This window comes from Monodelphis domestica, chromosome 5, assembly GCF_027887165.1.
Source record: "Monodelphis domestica isolate mMonDom1 chromosome 5, mMonDom1.pri, whole genome shotgun sequence".
In the NCBI taxonomy this organism is placed as follows: Eukaryota; Metazoa; Chordata; class Mammalia; order Didelphimorphia; family Didelphidae; genus Monodelphis; species Monodelphis domestica.
The window spans coordinates 58,202,725-58,223,418 of NC_077231.1; the positions used below are offsets into that span (position 1 = coordinate 58,202,725).

A 20,694-nucleotide genomic window follows, 5' to 3' on the forward strand; every position below is an offset into this window, starting at 1 on the left:
TTTTATTTATGCGTGAGAAACTCAAGAGTGGATTAATGTATTGTCAAGAACAGAATAGAGATGGCATGCCATCTGTAAACTTCTGTGTGTGATAAGAACCCCAGAAAGTGGTATAGATCTTCTATAAGATCTTTATGACAGTGATAAATAAGGGCACCTCGCAAAGTAGACGTTTTAATCAAGACTAACTTTTTTTATGGATATGGCTTTCCATGAATTTTCTTAACTTCACTGACCAGAGTGAAGAACTCAAAACATGACCTATTGGCTTCTTTAAATCCCTCATTTTTGTGGAATTCTGCATATAACATACTGAGGGATAAATGCTCTGAACTTTGAAAAGAAAGGTTCTAGGTAGATGTGACTAGCGTTGAATATAGCGTTGCTGTCATTTTGGCGAAACTGGCAAATTCATTCTTTTATGACAACAACACAGTGGTTGAACTTTTCATTGTCAATTGCAGATTTGAGGGCAGATTCATCATTATCTTTTATCTGTCCCAAAATCAAATATGCTGGTAGCTTAAGGAACATAATAACGAAGAAAAACAGAATTACAGTTCTCCTTTTTATTCATATTTTGAAGTAGTACATGAAAATAAGCAGATCCAAAAATTGTTTACTGAACAATGAGTAGGGTGGATGTTTTGAATGATTATAGGTGTTCTCCACAGCCCTGAAGTTTTAATTCTCTTGTTTAGTTTTCCCAAATCTACCTACAGAACAGAGTATTACCTTTTGTCCATTTCCCTAGTCTGAAATTTTGAAAGCTTTCACTTTCATGTTAGGCATTTAGCCAATTTTAAAATGAGAATTGAAACGAGGTTTTGTATGAGCCCTGGTACACATATTATGCATTCTATAAATGAAATATCACAACAGTGGGGAACAAAGTCCATGGCTCTGGAGAGGTACAATTAGCAACAGCAAGATTCTGTCTTTATAGCCTTCTAGCTGGCTTGGTAGAAATTTCCCTGTGTGGTCTTTCTCTGGGTGGTTTGCATTGAAATGTTAATGGCACTGCTAACTTTGAGGTTCCACAAATAGATTAAAAATGAAGAAACTTCTACTTCTTTTTTAGAGAGGTGGTTGCTTCCTTTCTTTTGAAAAAGGGAACTGGGAGAAAGAAAAACAACAGATCCCAAAATGACTCAAGCCAAACTTTTGCTGTTCTCTCTGAAAATATATTGGTATGTTTAATTTGTTAGGTTGCCTGGGTCATTGATCTGAGAGGTCTTGGAGGTCTTTTAATCTCTTCTTCTGCAATTGATGTGATGGAGACTCAGAGAACTTAGGTGACTTTTCCAAAGTCTCATGGGTAAAGAGGAAATGAGTCAGTATTTGAATCGACTTTTTTCTGTGTCCAAATACAACACGTTGCAGCTAAATATGTTTATATTAAGTCTGAAAATATCAAATGTATTTCAATCTTATTGCCAATAACTTAGAATTTCTATAACAAAGCTCTTCCCAACATTCATTGAGTACTGGAAAAGTTCTCTATGTGTTCAATAATTGTCAATGATCAAGTTTTTACCAGAATTTTGAAGGAGCCAAGGTAGACAAGGATATATTCTTGTAAGATTGTCTTTTCTTTTCATAGCTCATTCTCAAAGAAAGCCATGTGAAAGGAAATCAGTTAAAGAAATTCTAAGTAACTGATACTTGGGAGTAGGCTCTACCCTGTACATCTTAACCACCATAAATGTCTCCAATATACAGTAAGATTTTTCTTGAAAATAAAAAACTAGAGAATACAATTAGCCATATTCCAGACCATCATCATAAGTGCCCCTCATATATAGTAAGATTTTTGTTGAAAATTAAAACTTAGAAATATAATTAGCCTTTCACTCCAGACCATGATCCAGGGGACTCAAGTACTTCTGCAAGCCCATGGCACAGTTCCCTCTGTAGAGTATTCCTGTGACTTGAAACCACAGGTTTAAGGCACTATAGTTAAAAGGATTAGATTTTAGTTTTTCCAAATTCTTTTTAAAGTCGATACTCCAATAACCCAGTGGAATTGCTCGTCAGCTCCAGGAGGGGGGAGGGAAGAGGGGAGAGAAAGAACATAAATCATGCAACTTTGGAAAAATACTCCAAATAAATAAATTTTAAAGAATAAATAAATAAAATCTATATTTCAAATAATGGTCTCAGATACCTGCCAACTGTGTGATCCTATGCAAATCCCTTAACCTCCACTTCCCTTAATGCAATTCTGCCTTGGAACCAATACTTACTCTTGATTCCAAGATGAAAGGTAAGGGTTTTTATAAAAAAATAAAGTTCTACACTTTTGCCTTATTCAAATGTTTTTCTCTGGAGGAGACCCTGTTCCTTTCAATGAACAAGATTCGAGAATTTCCTATGTTAGCCAAGCTTCAAAATGTTTAGGAACTGATATGGAACAATTGTTAACAAAAGATTGTATCAATACCTCTAAGGGGTATAAAGATGACTAATTTATGCCTCTATTGTCAGTGGGTCAAGGAATGCAGAATTTCACATGAGAATAAATTTTTGTGGCCTCAACTGGCTCTTGAAAAGAAAAGTCGCCTTATATTTTAGATCATCTTATATTTGTGCCATTATCACATATTGCTTGCAGATAATTATTATACTCTCCAGAATGAAGAAAAATCAATTGACTTCCTCAAGGGTTCTGAAACAGATTTTAGGTGAGAGCTGAGCTTTCTGTCTAAAGATGCTTCAGATTCCCCTTTGCTATGTAATCTGGGTAAACTTCATGGAAGAGGTGAGATCTGAAAAAGGATTTAGAAGAAAAAGAGTGGGAGGTTATTCCAAGCTCTGCAAGGAATCACTACGGTGTAAAAGCTTTATTTGGACCCAGGTTGTAAATCTGCTAGATGTAATAGTCTTACCAAGTTTTAGGGTGATTAATGTGTACTACCTTACCATGAATAGCACTGATGAATCCAGATACACATCAGTGATACAGTAACAATAATTCCTAGCCTCAAGGTTTTTGTCTTCAGTTCTAACTCCCCTGAGTGGTAATTAAGTAGTACCCTTATTTTACAGGGGAGAATCTGCAGGCTAACTGATTTGTCCGAGGCCACAGAATGTCAGACTTGAATGTTGAGGCTGACTTTGAGTCCACTAGATTAGATCTTGCCTCACTAAAAGAGAAGGAAGTAGGTTCTTTTCTTGAGCAGCCTGACATTATTTGTTATTTATAACCAAACTTGTCTTTGAGTTGGCATTTCCAATTTAAACATCTATTTTCAGCCTCGACTTTCTTCTAATGTTTTCCTTCCACTTTTAATGGCCTTTGGAGAGGAGAAAGCTACATATTTCCATGCTTGATTTCATCCTAAAAATGAAGCTTAGAAGTTTCATTAAAATTTGTTTGCTCAAACATAAATGACCAAAAATGCTACATAAATAAACAACTTGCAGTTTTTAGAGGGATGCTTAAGGTTGGCTTCTGAGCTAAAACAACTCAAAACCAAGTTGTTTCACAAATCTAAGCTGGGACTAGTCCTGAAAATGAGTGAAGGTTTTTGATTTTGAAAAATGTCATAACTGCAAGAGAAGACAAGACATATGAACCCCATCCCTTGCTCTCTTCCTGCCTCATGGAATACTAGCCAGCTCCTACAAATAGCAAGGCTAGAAAACATTTATATTTCAGGAAAAAGAGCACTAGCTTGAGAGTGAGAGGACACTGACTGTCTGTGTGACCCTGACAAGTCAATTAACCAACCTATGCCTCAATTTCCTAATCTCTAAAATTTGAAGATTCCCTTCCAGGTCTGTATTCATAATCTAATGATCTTATTCCCTCCAGTGGTTCACTCTCTTTTGAGTTTTTTCCTATTTACTCATGGGCATTGTTGGGTCTTGCCAGTTAAATGCAAACTCCCAAAGGTCAAGAATTGATTATTGTTTCTTGGTTTTCCTTTAATATCTATAAACCCCAGCAAATTTACAAGATTGGAACGTAATGATTTGCATATGATGGAAATGAACATAATTTCCCAATATCACATTTGATCTAAAACCCAAGACAATCTCATGAAAGGAATGTGTTTGTTTACTTTTTAAAGAACAATAATGAATTTTCTATAACAAATAGATGCAATGTGCTTCAGATTTTGTAGTGGAGAGGATGCTGGATCTAAGTTTCAATATAGATGCTCTCACTTACTACCCATGAGACTTTGGGCAAGTCACATCTCCTCTATAAGTCCTTCAGTTTTAAATACTTTAAAAAGGAGAGGTAGTTTAGATAGTGACTAATGGGCTTTTCAGATTCACATCCCCTGAGCCTATGATCCACCAATCAAGATGTTCTATTAAAAGATCAAATATGAAATAATCCAAAAATTCAAATGGCTTCTTTTATATAATTTGACATTTCAAAATAACCCTGCCCCAAAGTGTTTTCTCTCCATAATCTGCCAACAGTGAGCTAATAGCTAGTATATGGTTTTTATTTTCTGTCTTTAAATATGAGGGAAGTTATTATATGATAAGTAGCTGTTCTCTATCTCCACTGAACAAGGAAAAATAGAAAATAGATTTAATTTGAAATAAGGGACTGAGGTTAGCAGTGAAGAAAAAACTTCTAGCTGTAGGGATTTAAGATACTAGAGGAGATTAATAAAGAAAGCTATGGAATGACTTTCCCAAAGGATGTTTTAAAATCACAACGATAATAGGATCATTTAAGAATAATCTTGCCTACAGTCAGCAAGCTGTATTAAATGACCTCTGGAGGTCCCTTCTAGGATTATGAGTTTTGAATGTGATGAAATTTAAAATTTTTGAAAATAACATGAAGTACATACAAAATTTTTTTCATTTACTTCAGGATGTCTAAAATGAAAGTTTACACATCCAATTGGATTTGTTTTATTGGGATGGGTTTGGAAATATTTCATTTTGCTATCTTTCTGGAGCTTATAAAAGGAATATATCTGATAAGTTTGTTGATATATTACAACTATATATGTTTAGATCAGCTATATGTGGATTTTGAATTGAATGCAAGTTAATTCATGTTTACATCTATTTTGCCACATTACATAGAATTAAACATGAATTAAATATGTAAATTAATTAAGCAAAATTAAATAGTTACTTTTACTAAAACTAAAACTGTCTTTTACTATTAAAATCATTTCCCCCCAAAAAATCTATCATTTATTCATACTCAATTCAGCAACCATTTGCTATTTACTTTCTGTGGGCAGAACACAATGTTAGGTGCTAAGAGAAAAGAATATGACCATTCCTGCCATCATCATCATCATGGCTGATATTAAATAGTGTTTACTAGGCGCCATGCATTATGCAAAGTACTTTACAGTTATTATTTCATTTGAGTCTCACAGCCTCCATGGAAAGTGGTTATGATTATTATTCCACATTATAATTGAGAAAACTGAGGTTAAGTGATTTGCCCAGGATCAAACTGTTATTAAGGGTCTGAAATTAGTTTTGAACTGAGGTTTTCCCCACTACAGGTCCTGGAAGATAGTGTAAAAGAGGAACATGACATATATACAAGAAACTCTAATGGATTTTGACTATGATATTCCTGAGTGTTTTTAGTTTAAGATTTCTTTCAGAAAACAAATAGTGACTTTTTCATGTTTCTATCTCATTCTAATAGAAATGGACAACTTTGATTTTTTTCATGAATAATGATATTTAGATTTTTCATTAGGTCATTTTTCCCCACCGGGGAATATGGTGTTTCTTAAATTATCTTTCCTTGACCTACTTTCTACATTAGTTGTTTTTGATGATATACAACTGTCAACCCTTAGCTGATAGCTATAGATTTTATTCTTGGTCTTTAAATATGAAAAGGGAGGATTATATAATAAGTAGCTATTCTTCCCTCAGATAGTAGATTAAGTTAGAAATAAGAGACTGAGGTTAGGAATGAATTTTCTTCTCATTTGCCAATCTTTTAACTTTGGTCTTATATTTCTTATAAAGAATTCCATCTAAAGAAATTCTCATACTCTGTCCTCCATTCTGTTCTTCAGGGAGCCTCCCCTTGAGCAAAGTTTTTTACCATATATTCTAAGCTATTTATCTTTCTTCCAAATTTTTGTTTCAAAACTAATTTCATTGTTTATTTTGTTTTTAATCTCACCTTCATTTCTTCGAGGCATCCTCATACTTCTTGTGACCAAGCCATTTTTACTTTTTTTATTTTGTTCTTTGTTATGGAGTACTTATTGTTCACTTATTCCTTTACATTATAATTTGTTTCTGGGGCAAGTAGGTGATGCAGTGGATAGAGTACTGGACCTAGAAAGACTCATCTTTCTGAGTACAAATATAGCTTTAGATAATAGCTGAGTAACCCTGGGCATGTCATTTACTCTGCCTAAGTTCCTCTTCTGCAAAATGAGCTAAGAAAATGTAAAAAATAACTACTCTAGTATCTTTGCCACACACACACACACAAACCCCAAATGAGGTCATAAAGAGTTGGATATGCAGATGTAATGGACTTCTCTATTGGCAGCAATGCAATAAGCCAGGACAATTCTGAGGGATTTATGAGAAAGAACGCAATCTACATCCATACAAAGAACTGTGGGAGCAGAAACATAGAAGAAAAACATTTCCTTGATCACATTGGTTGATGGGGATATGACTGGGGAATGTAGACTCTAAAGGATCACCCTAGTGCACCTATTGATAATATGGAAATAGGTCTTGATCAGTGACACATGCAAAACCCAGTGGAACTGCTTTTTGGCTATGGGGGTGGGGAGATGAGGGCAGGGAAAGAATGTGAATCGTGTAACCATGGAAAAATATTCTAAATTAATTAATTAAATAAAATTTTTAAATAAAAAAAGAGTTGGATATGACTGAAAAACAGTAGAAAAATTATTTACTTTTTCTGAATTTACCTTCTGAGTTTCTCAACTCCTAGAATTTCTTGATTAGATTTTCTTCATTTGAATTTTCTTCTGTTAACTCATATTTCTAGCCTCAAATTTTGGATTAGAACTTTGTCTAGGACCAGGCTTTGTCTACTCACATAATATTGGATATATTAGATAGGCATAGTTTATTCCCATAACCTATCTACTATGAATGTTGTTGCCTCTGCCATTTTGAATAATGTGACTAGTACTAGGACCCAACTTTTATCCCTGTTTTAGTCTCCTAGTTCTCTACTCCAAGCTCTGGCCTTAGTTCACTTCTTTTGACTATAATCTCCAGCCCAGAATAAGAAAGGAATTCTCAGGTTACCATGATTTTCAAAAAATTTAATCTGACTCCTTTTCCTTTTACCATACTTTTGGGGAAATTGATTCTGTCCTTTGTTGTGACCTCAACCAGTCAAAATTTATGTTAGATCACACTGGTCTTGGGCCCCTTCCTCAAAACCATACATTGAGTTATGTTTCTCTTGATTCCTGTGTTTCCTATGCAGCCCTGTTTCCTGCTATAGCCCACAGTCTTCAGAATAGTAGACAGGTCTTCTCTGATTCCCAGTGTAGTCTCCTATTGGTACTGTTTTTCTCCTGGTCACTGTTCCATTAGACCAGGGATAAGAATTGGCTTTATGCCCTAGTTATTAGAACTCAGAATGGCTTGCTATCCTGGAGAGAATTCTCCTTCAGTGCACCTGCTGGTTTTAGGAGTGTTTATTGGAACTTCCACTGGATTCCCTGGGGCCATTTTCCCTAGTGCTAGCAAGCTTCAAGCCTATTTACTTGGGCTTGTAGTAGCATCCCTCACACGGCTCCTTTGCTAGCAATCACAGGCATCAGATTCATTTATGGAACTCACTCTGGCTTCCCTGGTGAGACCTCTTTCTCAGCTTTCACAGGATTTTGGCCATGCTTTTATTTGTTTCTCTCTTTTTAAAAAACATTCTTCTGTTTGAGGCCTTTTCCCAATATTTCCTTGAGTATATGTTAGTAACTATCTGCCAGGATTTTTTGTAAGAATAAAATGTGATAATATTTATAAAATACTTTGCAAATCTTAAAGTAGAATATAAATGCTAACTGCTACTAATACTATTCTTATTTATTGTGGTAGTGGTTGTTTATGAGGCAGAAAGCTATAGTCTCCAACCCATTTTTACTTTTTGATTTTGCTCAGTGATATGGAATAGTTATTCTTCACTTCTTTATACTTATTTGCTTAGGGGAGCTAGGTAGTATAGTAGATAGTGTATTGGCCTGGAAAGACTCTTCTTTCTGAGTTCAAATATAGCTTCAGATACCAGCTGAGCGACCCTGGGCAAGTCACTTACTCTGCCTCAGTTTCTCATCTGATTTCTTTTTCAGCTTTTCATATAGCTATTCCCTTTGCATATAGCTATCTCCTATAGCTATTCACATAGCATTCCCTTAACTGGGAATGACATTTTAATAAGACTCTAAAGTGGGAGTCAAAAAGAATTATATCTCATGGGAAAAATTCAGCCTGCTGCCTGTGTTTATATGACTTGTGAGTTAAGAATGGGTCATACAGAAACAGGTGGTAGACTTCATTTGGTCCATGGGTAATAGTTTGTTCCCCTTTCCTCTAAGAATAGGTCCAAATTAAATAAAGGAGGGGAAGGGAAGATAGATATACCAAGGCATTGGTAGGAGCATTTGCAAAAGCATTGAGATTGGAAAGAGCAAGACAAACTTATGGATGAAAACCAAACTTTTAGCTACATGAGAGTATACATGCTCATTAGTGGGTGGTGATAATGTGACAGAGTTAGAAAAACATTGTCATCAGCCCTGAGTTTCAGACAAAGGTGATTCAGTTTTTCTTAGAAAAGATGTTGAAGATTTTTGAGCATAATATCAACCATAAATGTATGTGTGTTTCTATAAAAATCAGTCTACTGGTGGAGTTGTGAATTGATCCAACCATTCTGGAGGGCAATTTGGAACTATGCCCAAAGGGTGATAAAAGACTGTCTGCCCTTTGATCCAGCCATAGCACTGCTGGGTTTGTATCCCAAAGAGATAATAAGGAAAAAGACTTGTACAAGAATATTCATAGCTGCGCTCTTTGTGGTGGCCAAAAATTGGAAAATGAGGGGATGCCCTTCAATTGGGGAATGGCTGAACAAATTGTGGTATATGTTGGTGATGGAATACTATTGTGCTTAAAGAAATGATGAGCTGGAGGCATTCCATGTGAACTGGAACAGCCTCCAGGAATTGATGCAGAGTAAAAGGAGCAGAACCAGGAGACGATTGTACACAGAGACTGATACACTGTGGTAAAATCAAATGGAATGAACTATGCAGTGATCCAGAACTATTTGGGGACATATGAGAAAGAATGCTATCCATATCCAGAGGAAGAACTGAGGGAAAAGAAACAAAGAAGAAAAACACCTGCTAGATCACATGGGTCGATGGGGCTATAACTGGGGAAGTAGACTCTGAAAGTACAGTACAAATATTAATAATATGGAAATGGGTCTTGATCAATGACACATGTTAAACCCAGTGGAATTGCTCATCAGATACGGGAAGAGGATGGGGAAAGGGGAGGGAAAAAACATGAGTCTTGTAACCATGGAAAAATATTCTAAATCATCTATTTAAGTAAAATTAAAAAATAAAATCATTCTAGCAGCTACTTGAAAGCTGTACTAGAGAAAAGATAAGAGTGGAGGTGAGAAGACCTATTAGGAGTACACTACAATAGTGGTAATGAGATCATTCCTAGGGAAACAAACAAACAAAAATGATGACATTGAGAGATAAATGAGAAGATGGAAAGGAAAAGGAGAGGACTCTAAAGATAGTAGGGTGATTCAGAAGCCAAGGAAACAGGGTATATCGTGAAGGAGGATGTCATCAGTAGCATGAAATGTTTCCAAAAGGTTAATGAGTTTGAAGATTGAAAAGTGACCATCAGAGAAACAGAAAGGCCAGTAAAAAAGAAACAGTGCACCATCTACTTATAAACCCAAGCCTGACTCTAGAAATAGAGTTGAGAAAATAAACCCCACCTTTCATTATAGAGATGAAAAAATATGAGGAAAAAACATCCAAAGTACTATGAGACTTGGCCAATGTGTTGGTTTTCCTGATCTCTTTTTTTAATTTAATTTTTGTTCAAAGGGAAAACCCACTGAGTAAAAGAGAGAAGAGGGATTATATTCAAAAATTAATGTGTTGAGCAGAAGAAAAACAACTGCTTGATCACATGGGTCAATGGGGATATAGATTCTAAATGATCACCCTAGTGTGGGAAGTGGCATGGGAATTGGAAGTAAGAGAAGGATGGTTGAAGTAATTTTGTTAATCATTTTCATCTGAATTAGACAGTTGTATTCATTTTGTCAGCACAAAATTGAATTCAATACTTAAAGCATGTTACTTGGAGAATCTTATATAATGCTGTGTTGTAGGTAAGGTGTTACAGAGACAGGAAGGGGTCAGACTACTTTCATCCCTTTTCTCTTAGCTTAAGTAGACACTTCAGAAACTCTCTAAGGGACAAACCAGTGGGCTGATCCCAAACTGTAATTGTCCTGGACATGACAGGTCAAAGGAAATTTTTATTAAGGGGAAAGAATGATCTTTTCTGTAAGTAAATTAGAGTAATCCCTTTAAGGCTCAGATCATCTACTTTTTTGATTCTGCCAACTATTAGTTTTTAGTTCTCTCATTAAAATTCTTTGTCTTTTAGATAGATAGTTAGAATTTCTCTCTCAATTTTATTTAATTTGCTAACAGTATTGGAATCAGGAACCATGGCCAGCTCTGTGAGCACAGTGTGAACTAGAATGTTATGGCCCCAGCCAATAATGGTGATTATGGAGTAGTAAGGAAGGTTAATACAGGATGGTGTAGTTAGTAGATAAAGAAATGGTTTTGAGGCTAAGGGCACCTGAATTCAAATTCAATCACTGACACATACCAATTGGGCAAATTATTGGACTATTCATGCACTAGATAATTCCATAAATTATAGAGAAGGTACCAAGCCATGTGAGTTGAAGGAGTTTCTCCACTCAGGAAGGAGGTTCGTATAAAAATGAAATGAGAGTCTCAGCCCCTAGCCCAGATTTCATATTCTTTTGGGATCTTTGGATCATAAATCTAGATTTGGAAGAGACCATAGTAGCCATTATTCCACACTACCATTTTTACAGATGAAGAAATTGAGGCCACTATTTATAACTATTTTTCCTTAGCAGAGCATGAGTTCCTTGAAGGCAGAGACAGTTAAGTTTTTGGGTTTGTGTCCTCAGTGTTTAGCTTAGGGCCTGACATATAGTAGATGATTAAATACTGATGGAATTAAGATGGATTTGAACTGTTCATTCAATTGGTGTTTAATTCAGTATCCAAAAGTTTTTAAATAGTATCTTCTCAAGGGTCATTTGTAATCAGTTCCAATATTAAGGGCTGTGCTTTCTTATACTGCCTCCAAAGAATGGGCTCCTTCATCACTGTAGCAAGCTATCCCAGAAGTGTACTTATCTGTCTGCTACATAGTCCCTACCCCTCCTTGATCATTAAGAGAACCCTGTTCCTTCTGAGGATATTTTGTGACACTAAAATTGAATTGAGGAATTCCATTGGGGTCTAGAGCAGTGGTTCTCAACCTTTCTAATGCCATGACCCCACAATACAGTTCCTCATGTTGCAGTGACTCCAAACCAAAAAATTATTTTGGTGGCGACTTCAAAACTGTCATTTTGCTACAGTTATGATTCGGAATGTAAATACCTGATATGCATTATGCATTCTCATTGCTACAAACTGAGAGATTGAGAACCGCTGATCTAGAGTTTATAATTCACTCCAAAATGCACAAGACTAAACAGTGAAGTAGGAGAATAGGGGTTTTCCCATCTTGAGACTTATCCCTACATAAGTAAAGGACCAGGACCTTTGTGACATCACCAGAGGTCCATCCCAGCTCAATATCTAAGTCACCCTGGAAGGAAAAAGAAAGATCAGAAGTGAAATTAAAAACAATAGCTATTAATTTATTCAGTACTTTAAGATTTGAAAAATCTTTTATACATTATTTCATTTGTTCCTTACAAAATTCCTGTTGAGAGAGATTCTGATTATTTTATTTTTTTTGATGAGGAACTTGAAGCTGAGGTTAAGGGAATTGCCCATGGTCACACATGAAATAAAGTCAGAAACAGGATTTTAATTCTTGGTGCAGAGATATACTGAACCAAACTTTTACATAATTATTAAATAAAACTGAAAATTCAGAAAGGCATTTTTATCTACCTTTTCTGCTTACATCTTCATCTTCTGCATAGCTATCACTACAGAATGGAAATGGGAAAGTCTTCAACTCTCAGCTTTCCCTCTTGCCTCAGCAGTGAATGACTAATCTGGAGGCAAAATGGACAGCCTTTTTGGCCCAGCAATGTGATATAGTAGAACAATACTGGATTTCGAAATCAGGGGACTTGGTTTCAAGTTCTCTCTCTGCTACATGGCTCCATCCCACCCAACCAAGGGTATATATGGCATAAAATGGAACCAGCTTACCTTGGAAATTGGTAGCTGCTACTAAAAGGCTTGGTTTATTGTTTTATTGATCATCTGACTTAAGAAAGTGATGGGGACAGCTAAACAACATAGTTGATAGAGCACTGTATTCAAAACTGGCCAGAGATGCTACCTAGCTGTGTGATCCTGGGCAAATCACTTAACCCTGATTATCTAGCCTTTGCTTCTCTTTTGTATTAGAATTGATACTAAGAAGGCTATGGTTAAAAAAAAAAAAGGGAGGGGGAGGTGGAGAAAATTTTAATAATGCAGATTAAATTAAAAGTGGGTCAGGCATTACAGACAGCCAATTGCTAAATATTTGTGTCAGCACTAAAAAGATCTTCATTACCACATACCCAGCAAATTGTCACATAACCTTTGCTTGAAGAATTCCAAGAAGGAGAATCTCACTGCCTTCCATAGCAGAAAATTTCACTTTTACCAACCTGCAATTCTTGAGATTTTTTCCCCTTATGTTGAACCTAATTTGCCCCTTCATAACTTCTTTCCTATTACTTCTCTCTCTGTTTTCTTTATCCAAAAAGAATAAGTCGAATCCTTTTAGAATTCCTGATGAAAGCTATCCTGTCTTCTTTGCATCTCCTTTTTCTCTAGGCTGGAGATCTTCAGCTCTTTAAATCGGGTCTTGTATGGCATTGACTCAGGTCCATAATCATCCTGTTTGTCCTTCTCTGATCTTCCTCCAGCCTATACATGTCCTCTTCTTGTGGCTTCAAAAATCAAGCAAGATTCCAGCTGTGATTTGACAAGGGCAGATGACTTTGGTCATCTGACCACCAGGACACTCACCTTCTCATTTCTAGATGCTATAATTTTCTTAATGGAGTCCATTAGCTTTTTGGCTGCCATAGTCAATCATTCAGTAAACATTTAAGTTCCTACTATGTACTAGACACAGTAATAAGTAACATATCCCAACACTTGTATTAATTTCAAAGACATAATTTTTTTCAGATAAACTATATTTTAATAGTGTGCTTCCCTATTTTGTACATGTGCAGTTTTTTAAATTAATTTTTGTGGTTCAGTCATTTTTTATGTCATGTCCAACTTTTTATGACCCCTTTTGGGATTTTCTTGGTAAAGATACTGAAAAGGTTTGATATTTCCTTCTCCATCTTGGGCTCAGACAGCCAGTAAGTGTCTTAAGGTCAGATTTGAACTCAGGAGGAAGAGTTATTCCTAATTCCAGATCCTGATATTCTATCTACCCTACTATCTAGCTGTCCTAGCTGCCAGGCACTAGGCTAAGTACCATATCCTACTGTTAGCACTATTTCCAAAGTCATAAATCTTTTTTAGACAAACTGATGTTTAACAGAGCTCTTCACAGTTTTGTACTTGTGAAATTAATTTTTGAGTTCAGCCCTATGATTATTCAATTACCTTGCTTGACTTCATCTATTAAGGTTATACCCAATATGTTAATAATATATTAATATCTTTTTAGAACCTGACTATCATCCCAAGGTATTACCCATCCCTCCCAGGTAAAATTGTCATCAAGTCCCTTACTCTCTCTGAACCTCAGTTTCCTCTTTGGAAAAATGACAGACGTCATGCTAGATAACCATTAAGATCTTGAAATATATGATGCTATGATTTACAATTCTAGGTTTACAATTTTATTGTAACTATATCTGTAATAAATAAAATTACAATCCCATGATCTTCATGTACTTAAGAATGTCCCTTCCTCTAAATAGCCTTCTGCTAAAACACTGGAGTAACATTATATGATATTCCACTAAAAAAAGCCTAACTTATTTCATCAAATGGTATAAAAGGCCATTTCTATAATATAAATATAATATTGAGTCTGCTAATTCAGCTTGCTGGCAAAACCCCATAGTTTGGATTTGTTTTTTAATTGTTCTATTCAAATCCAAATGAATAACCTAATTGAGCCATTTTGCTATGGAATGATATCATATGATTTAGTACATTTCATTGATATCAGATGAGAAGATATTGGTAAAGAATTTAGATTCATGTGTGGCACATTGATGTACTTAATGAATATTTATTCCCTTCTTATATCCTTATCTTCCATGATTATAATATTCTTGATAGGCTCTTGGGAACATGAATGTATCCTTTTAGATCTTCTTTGGCTCTACAGAACTATCCCTAGATTGGAGGATTTGAATTAATTGGAAATACCTGTCAAGAGACTCTTAGACCGTACTTTGCCTTAGTTTCCATAATCTAAAGTCCAATTTGGGCTCTTCTCCAAAATTAAGTTAGTTCTTAGTCTTAGAAACATAAGCATTATTAGTGGAACTAAACACATTCTGGAGCTGCCATTCTATACCTAAATCTTTATCCCAAAGTAAAATTTTAATGATAAAAATGTTCTTTTTTTGTGTGGCAGGAAGGTTCATCAACTCAAACCTCCCCTCCTCCATCCATATGTATTTGCTTCCTTCTTTTAGACTGTTCATGATTTTCATTTATGAGACAGGTAAACATAAAAACTCAATTTATTGGTTTCAAACCAATCTCTTAGTTATCTTCCATTTTCAGAACTTGAGGGACAACACATTCACTATGGTTCCATGACTTCGATATTATCAGTGCCTTAGTTATTAAAATAAAAACCGGAGTGAAGTCCACCACTCCAGCACTCCCAGCCAACATTGGTATCAACATTCAGTTCAGGAGTTAAGGTTGCTTTAGGGCAAAACCACATGGACCCTTCCCTAGAGATTAAATCTGTTTATCTTCTGACTGCTGTCGGTTTCTGCTTACTGTGAAGGGAGAATAATAAATGCTACCTTTTCGTGTCAACAGGACTGTCAAGACAAGACAGCAAGCTTTTCATTTTTAAAAATTAAATACATAACTCATTTGGCCTAACAAAGGAAATCTTCCTAATAAACTTGTTTAGTGCGGCATTTTTAGATTTTAATGATGCCATCATTTACCAAAGCTGCTGTGTTCTCAATTCAATCTCTTTTCTCAGTAGGCAGAGACTTACTCTGTCAACTTTCCTCATTGGCCCAGGAAAGACAGATTTCCTTCATGAAGTATGCATAAAATTTTAAAACATACCAGAAATGTTTAAATGCAGATTAAATGCAAATGAGCAACTTAGTTGTTTATACAACTAAAACATGCTGTATTGAGATGAAATAAGAAACATCATTATTAAAGAATTTTTAAGTCTTTTAAAAATTTTTTCGATGAGCGTTATAAATGATAATTCAGTAGACATAACATTATTTCATTATTCATTGGCTCTATAATCCGATTTCTTGAAGAATATATGCATCCCACCTGTGTAGAATTGTGAGCCACCTATGCTTAATTTTGTGCAATTATTGTCCATCCATGTTTCAAAAACAGATCCTTGAAGAATCATAGAATCAGTGATTCAGAGAAGGAACCTTGAAGATCAAATCCAAACCTCTGGTTTTACACCTAAGGTAACTGATTTTCTCAGAGGGATGAAGTGAGCTGCCCAGTATCATGCCGTGACCTGTGTCAGTGGTAGCCTTAATGACAGTGACATTAGACACAGTAAGTGTCTAAAATGGTATTCAAAGGGGTAGCTGGGTGGCTCAGTGGATTGAGAGTCAGACCTAGAGATGGGAGGTCCTGGATTCAAATCTAGTCTCAGACACTTCCCAACTGTGTGACCCTGGGCAAGTCACTTGACCCCCATTGCCTAGCCCTTACCACTCTTCTGCCTTGGAAACAATACATAATTTTGATTCCAAGACAGAAGATAAGGGTTGAAAAAAATGGTATTCAAAACCAGGTTTTCTTGACTTCAAGTACTATCTATATATAACATCGTATGATGTCAAAAATGTTGCAAAACCTTTAGGTTTAAAAAATATACATTTCTTCAATATCAATGTTGCACACAGCTGTCCTCCAATTCTGACATATTTTCACCACTTAGTCTCCTGTTTTGGTCACTAGTTTCCAAAAAGTATGAAGTGTCCTCAATTATTTCCCTGATATCTTAAAAACATTCCTATGTCACTTCTTGTTCATAGATTGTCATTGAGTAAAAAGTAATGTGCTTTTGAGAAGTGTACTAGAATACACATTTTATTAATGAACTCAAGTCAGCAAATTCTACAAACCTTTGGGAACATGCATTATATAGTCATATATAAAAAATAAAATTATTTTGGCTTTAGTGGATTTGTTACATACATGGCTAACATGCATGGATATTTCCACTGGGGTGAAGGTTCAACTCAACTTATTAATTCATGAAATCTTTAGAAAGACAGAGAGAACTGCTTATTACCTGGATTTAAAGAAATGTCCTCTACACCCTTAAAATAATAGTAATTGCAGTAAGTGCTAGTTTTGTCATAGTCGAATTGGGCATTTCTTTTTCCTTTCAAAATTTGATGCTAGCCATATCTCTCTAACTCTGAAGTTAGAATTTAATCTGTAAAATAGATGGACATGTCTTGGCTAAAGACCAAACCGCCTCTGTAAAGAAGGCAGATTATAGTAACAAATCAGTTTTCGGTTTACAATAGTGTTACCAAATCTAGCAGTTTCCTTTTTTTTTTTTTGGACTAAGAATCCCTGACTTAATAGGTTGAAATTTCATGTAATAGCATTGCACACTTCCCAAATATTTCCAGACCGTATTACATCCTCTCAATTCATCCTCCTTACAGGTTTCCAGACCAGGTCCAGAATCGAGATTCTCATTCGGGACTCTAGGCTCTGATAAGTGAACTTCAACCTTACCTTACCTACTGAAAAGCATGACATTGAAGTCAAAGTAATTGGGTAGGAATCATGGACCTCTCACCTCCTACCTGTTTGACTTTGGTCATTCCTTCCTTAGTCTTTGGTTTTCTACCTTAAAAAGTTGGGCATAGAGGTAAAAAAAGTCCCTTCTAGCTCTAAATCACATGAATTATTTATTTGTTTATAGTCCTACTAATTCATTAATTAAGTTAAATTAGCCTAGGATCTAATTAACACAGGTTAATGTTTGTAGAAGTACTACATTTTAATTCAAGAATTTAGTAATAGTTGTTTCCTGTTATAAGCCTAACCCTTTAGTATTGTTTTAACATGTGTATGTGCATTTATATATATTTAAAAATGGATATACTTATCTTTTGTGACCAGAGTGGTTCTGCTAAAGTGGATGCTATCCATATGTTCAACTAGGACAGAAAAAAGACTTACATTTCTTTCCATTTTATATAGGATAACTGTCCTATAGTTTGTAACCAAAGAGATGTCTTTTAATGCCAACAAATGAGGGCAGACTTTATTTATTTTCACCTTTTAAGCTGCCAATTGTATAATCATAGATTTAGAGTTTGTTGCCATTGAATTGTTTCAGTTGTGTCTGACCCTTTGTGACTCTATATAGGGTTCCCCACCCCCCTCCCCACAAAGATACTGATGTGATTGGCCATTTCCTTCTACAGCTCATTTTCCAGATGAGAAAAATGAACCAAACAAAGTTAAGTGACTTGCCCAGGGTCATCTTACTTATAAGTTTCTGAAGCTAGATTTGAACTCATGAAGATAAGTATTCATGATTCCAAGGCCAGTGCTTCATCCTCCATGCCACATAGCTGTCCCTTAAGAGTTGAAAGAAGTGTTAATATTCATTGAGTTCAACTTCCTCATTTAATTGATGAAGAAATGAGGGATAGAACAGTTAAGGGACTTCACAGGGTCACACAGCCAGTAAGTATCTGGGACAAGATTGGAACCTTCACATTCCTGACTCAAAGTTCAGTGTCCTACCCAATGGATCATGCTGCCATTGACCTTTTTCTGGTAGTATATCACTAGGAAATGTGGCTTATGGGCAATAGTAAAATGCATCTCTGTAGTGCCATAGAAAATGTCTGAGATTTCCTGATATTGGTTGCCATGTTAGCTACCAGGGAGGAAAATAGTATTTCTATCAAACATGGGCTTGTGTTGACTTTGTTAAGAACTTCCCAACTTTAGTATATTTTTCTAAACATATACTTTCATATCAAAGCATCTGACAGTTTGACAGTTGTCTCCAAGATGCTGATCATGCCTCCCAACAGTCAAGTCAAAAGATTCCAAGTAGTCTAGACCACTTTCTTAGGTTTATAATTTTTTTTTAAAATAATATCACACTTGAGAGGCTGTCATATACCAATGGATGGAGAGTTGACTTTACAGCCAGGAAGATCTAGGTTCAAATCTGAGCTCTGATGCATCCTGGCTGTATAACCCTGAGCAAGTCCTATTACCTCTCCATGCTTTAGGCAACCCTCTGAAAGTATAAGTTGAGAAAAGGTTTCAATTTCCATTAATAGAGATTTCCTCATCTGGCATTTCCCTATTATCCATTCTGACTATATTATACTATACTATATCAATCTTTGACTTAATAAGTATTGATATTTTCCAATTATGCAATTGATCCATTTGTTTCTAACTTGGAATCATAGATTTATATGTAGAAGAGACATGAAGATATCTTCTAGTCGTTGGCCCTCATTTTCTAAATAAAGAAACCAAAGCCCAGGGAAGTTCAGCTATTTGAGGGTACATGGACAATAACTGGCAGGGCTGGAATTCAAATGCATATTCACTAAAACAAGATGGTGGGATGAGAGAGAGAGACGAGGAAGAGAAAAAAAGAAAGAAGGAAGGAAGGAAGAATGAATGGATGGATTCTTTAGTCAGTAGTAGGACTATAAACCAGGATTCAGGGCTATTTTTCATATTGCTAAAATATAACCTTTAAATCTTGAACTTCTTAACTCAGAAATTGCATGGAAGTGGCCTGAGATTATGGTTACCACTAGTGATGGGTGTTTTATTAAGGTCATTGTGGAACTTTTTGTTGCATATTCTTACACTTTATAAATATCATAGATCATGTCTGCAGGACAGTTCTGTGGCACAAAATCATATTCCAGTCTTAGTGGCATAATGGTGATAAAGTGTGGTAGCTGATGCAGAAAGATTATAGTAACAATTTTACCTCAAGAAGAATGATTTGCTATGGTGAATCCTCCTATGTTGGGTATTAATAATGGTGATCACTTCTTTAAATATCTGATACAATTATAGGTTGTCTGGTCATCAAGGCCATTAGGATGTTACCTCTAACCCAACTCTTATACTACATTACTGACAAATGGTTGCCCAGTTTCTTCTTGGAAATGTCCAAAGAATTATCTAATTAGAAAAATTCTGAACTCTTTAGTTTATCATTCAAAGCACTTCAGTATCTGTTTCCAAACAAATGATTATGGTTTGATTCTAATTAAATACAATCCAACAAGTATTTTTAAAAATTTTTTCTGCTATGTTCAAGGCAGTATAATTGGTATTTGTCTTTATTTTCTCTTTATTGATTCTGTATCTATCTGCCATTGTCTTCCCATTGAAATGTAAGCTTGAGGACAAAGACTGTTTTTGCTTTTTTTTCTTTGTATCTTTGGCACCTAGAAAAGGAGTTTTTCATGAATGATTATCAGTTGCTTTTTGGTGCTAGGCATATTCTTTCTAAACTTGATTGCTTGCTCTTCCTCAAACATTTTCTATATTCTATTTCTTGAGGTCAATTTATTCCCTTTGGCTGGAACACTTCCCCCCCACCACCACCACCACCTTTTCCTAGGAAGTTCAAATTCATACTCTTTCTACAAGGCTTAATGAAAGCACCATCTTACTTAAAGAAATTTTCTCAGAGTCCTTGAACTTGGAAGTAACACCATCCTTTTATTTTTCTGTATTATCACACAGAACACATTTCCACATTATTCATTTTTGTAAGTGAATACTCTTATAAAATCAAAACCTATTCCTCAATAAACAAGGGATAAATCATATGCATTTATACTCCCACAGTTCTTTCTCTAAATGTAGATAGCATTCTTTTTTCATAAGTCCCTTAGAATTATCCTGGATCACAGTATTGCTATTAGTAGCAAAGTCTGTCAGATTTGATTGTTCCACAATATTGCTGTTCCTGTGTACAATGTTCTCCTGGTTCTGCTCCTTTCACTCTGCATCAGGTCCCGTGGGTCTCTCCAGCTCCTTCTGAAATCATCTTGTTCATCATTCCTTACAGCACAATAGTATTCTATCACCACCATGTACCACAATTTGTTCAGCCATTCCCCAAATGAGGGATCATCCTTTTAGTTTCCAGTTCTTTGCCATATAATAT

The 20,694-nt window shown here is 35.5% G+C and overlaps 1 protein-coding gene across 12 annotated transcripts in view; it reads left to right on the top strand.

Annotated features, from left to right (window-relative positions):
• SYT1 (synaptotagmin 1) overlaps positions 1 to 20,694 on the top strand; it is a 734,125-nt gene that overhangs the window by 273,207 nt on the left and 440,224 nt on the right. Inside the window, exon 1 of one of the 12 annotated variants that reach the window (XM_056798525.1) lies at positions 15,863 to 15,955. The exons of 10 other annotated variants lie outside the window; for them this stretch is intronic. The gene's annotated coding sequence lies outside the window, so the exon portion shown is untranslated. Of the gene's footprint in view, positions 1 to 15,862; positions 15,956 to 20,694 lie in introns of those variants that run through there. One more of the 12 variants, XM_056798519.1, reaches the window with a different exon arrangement.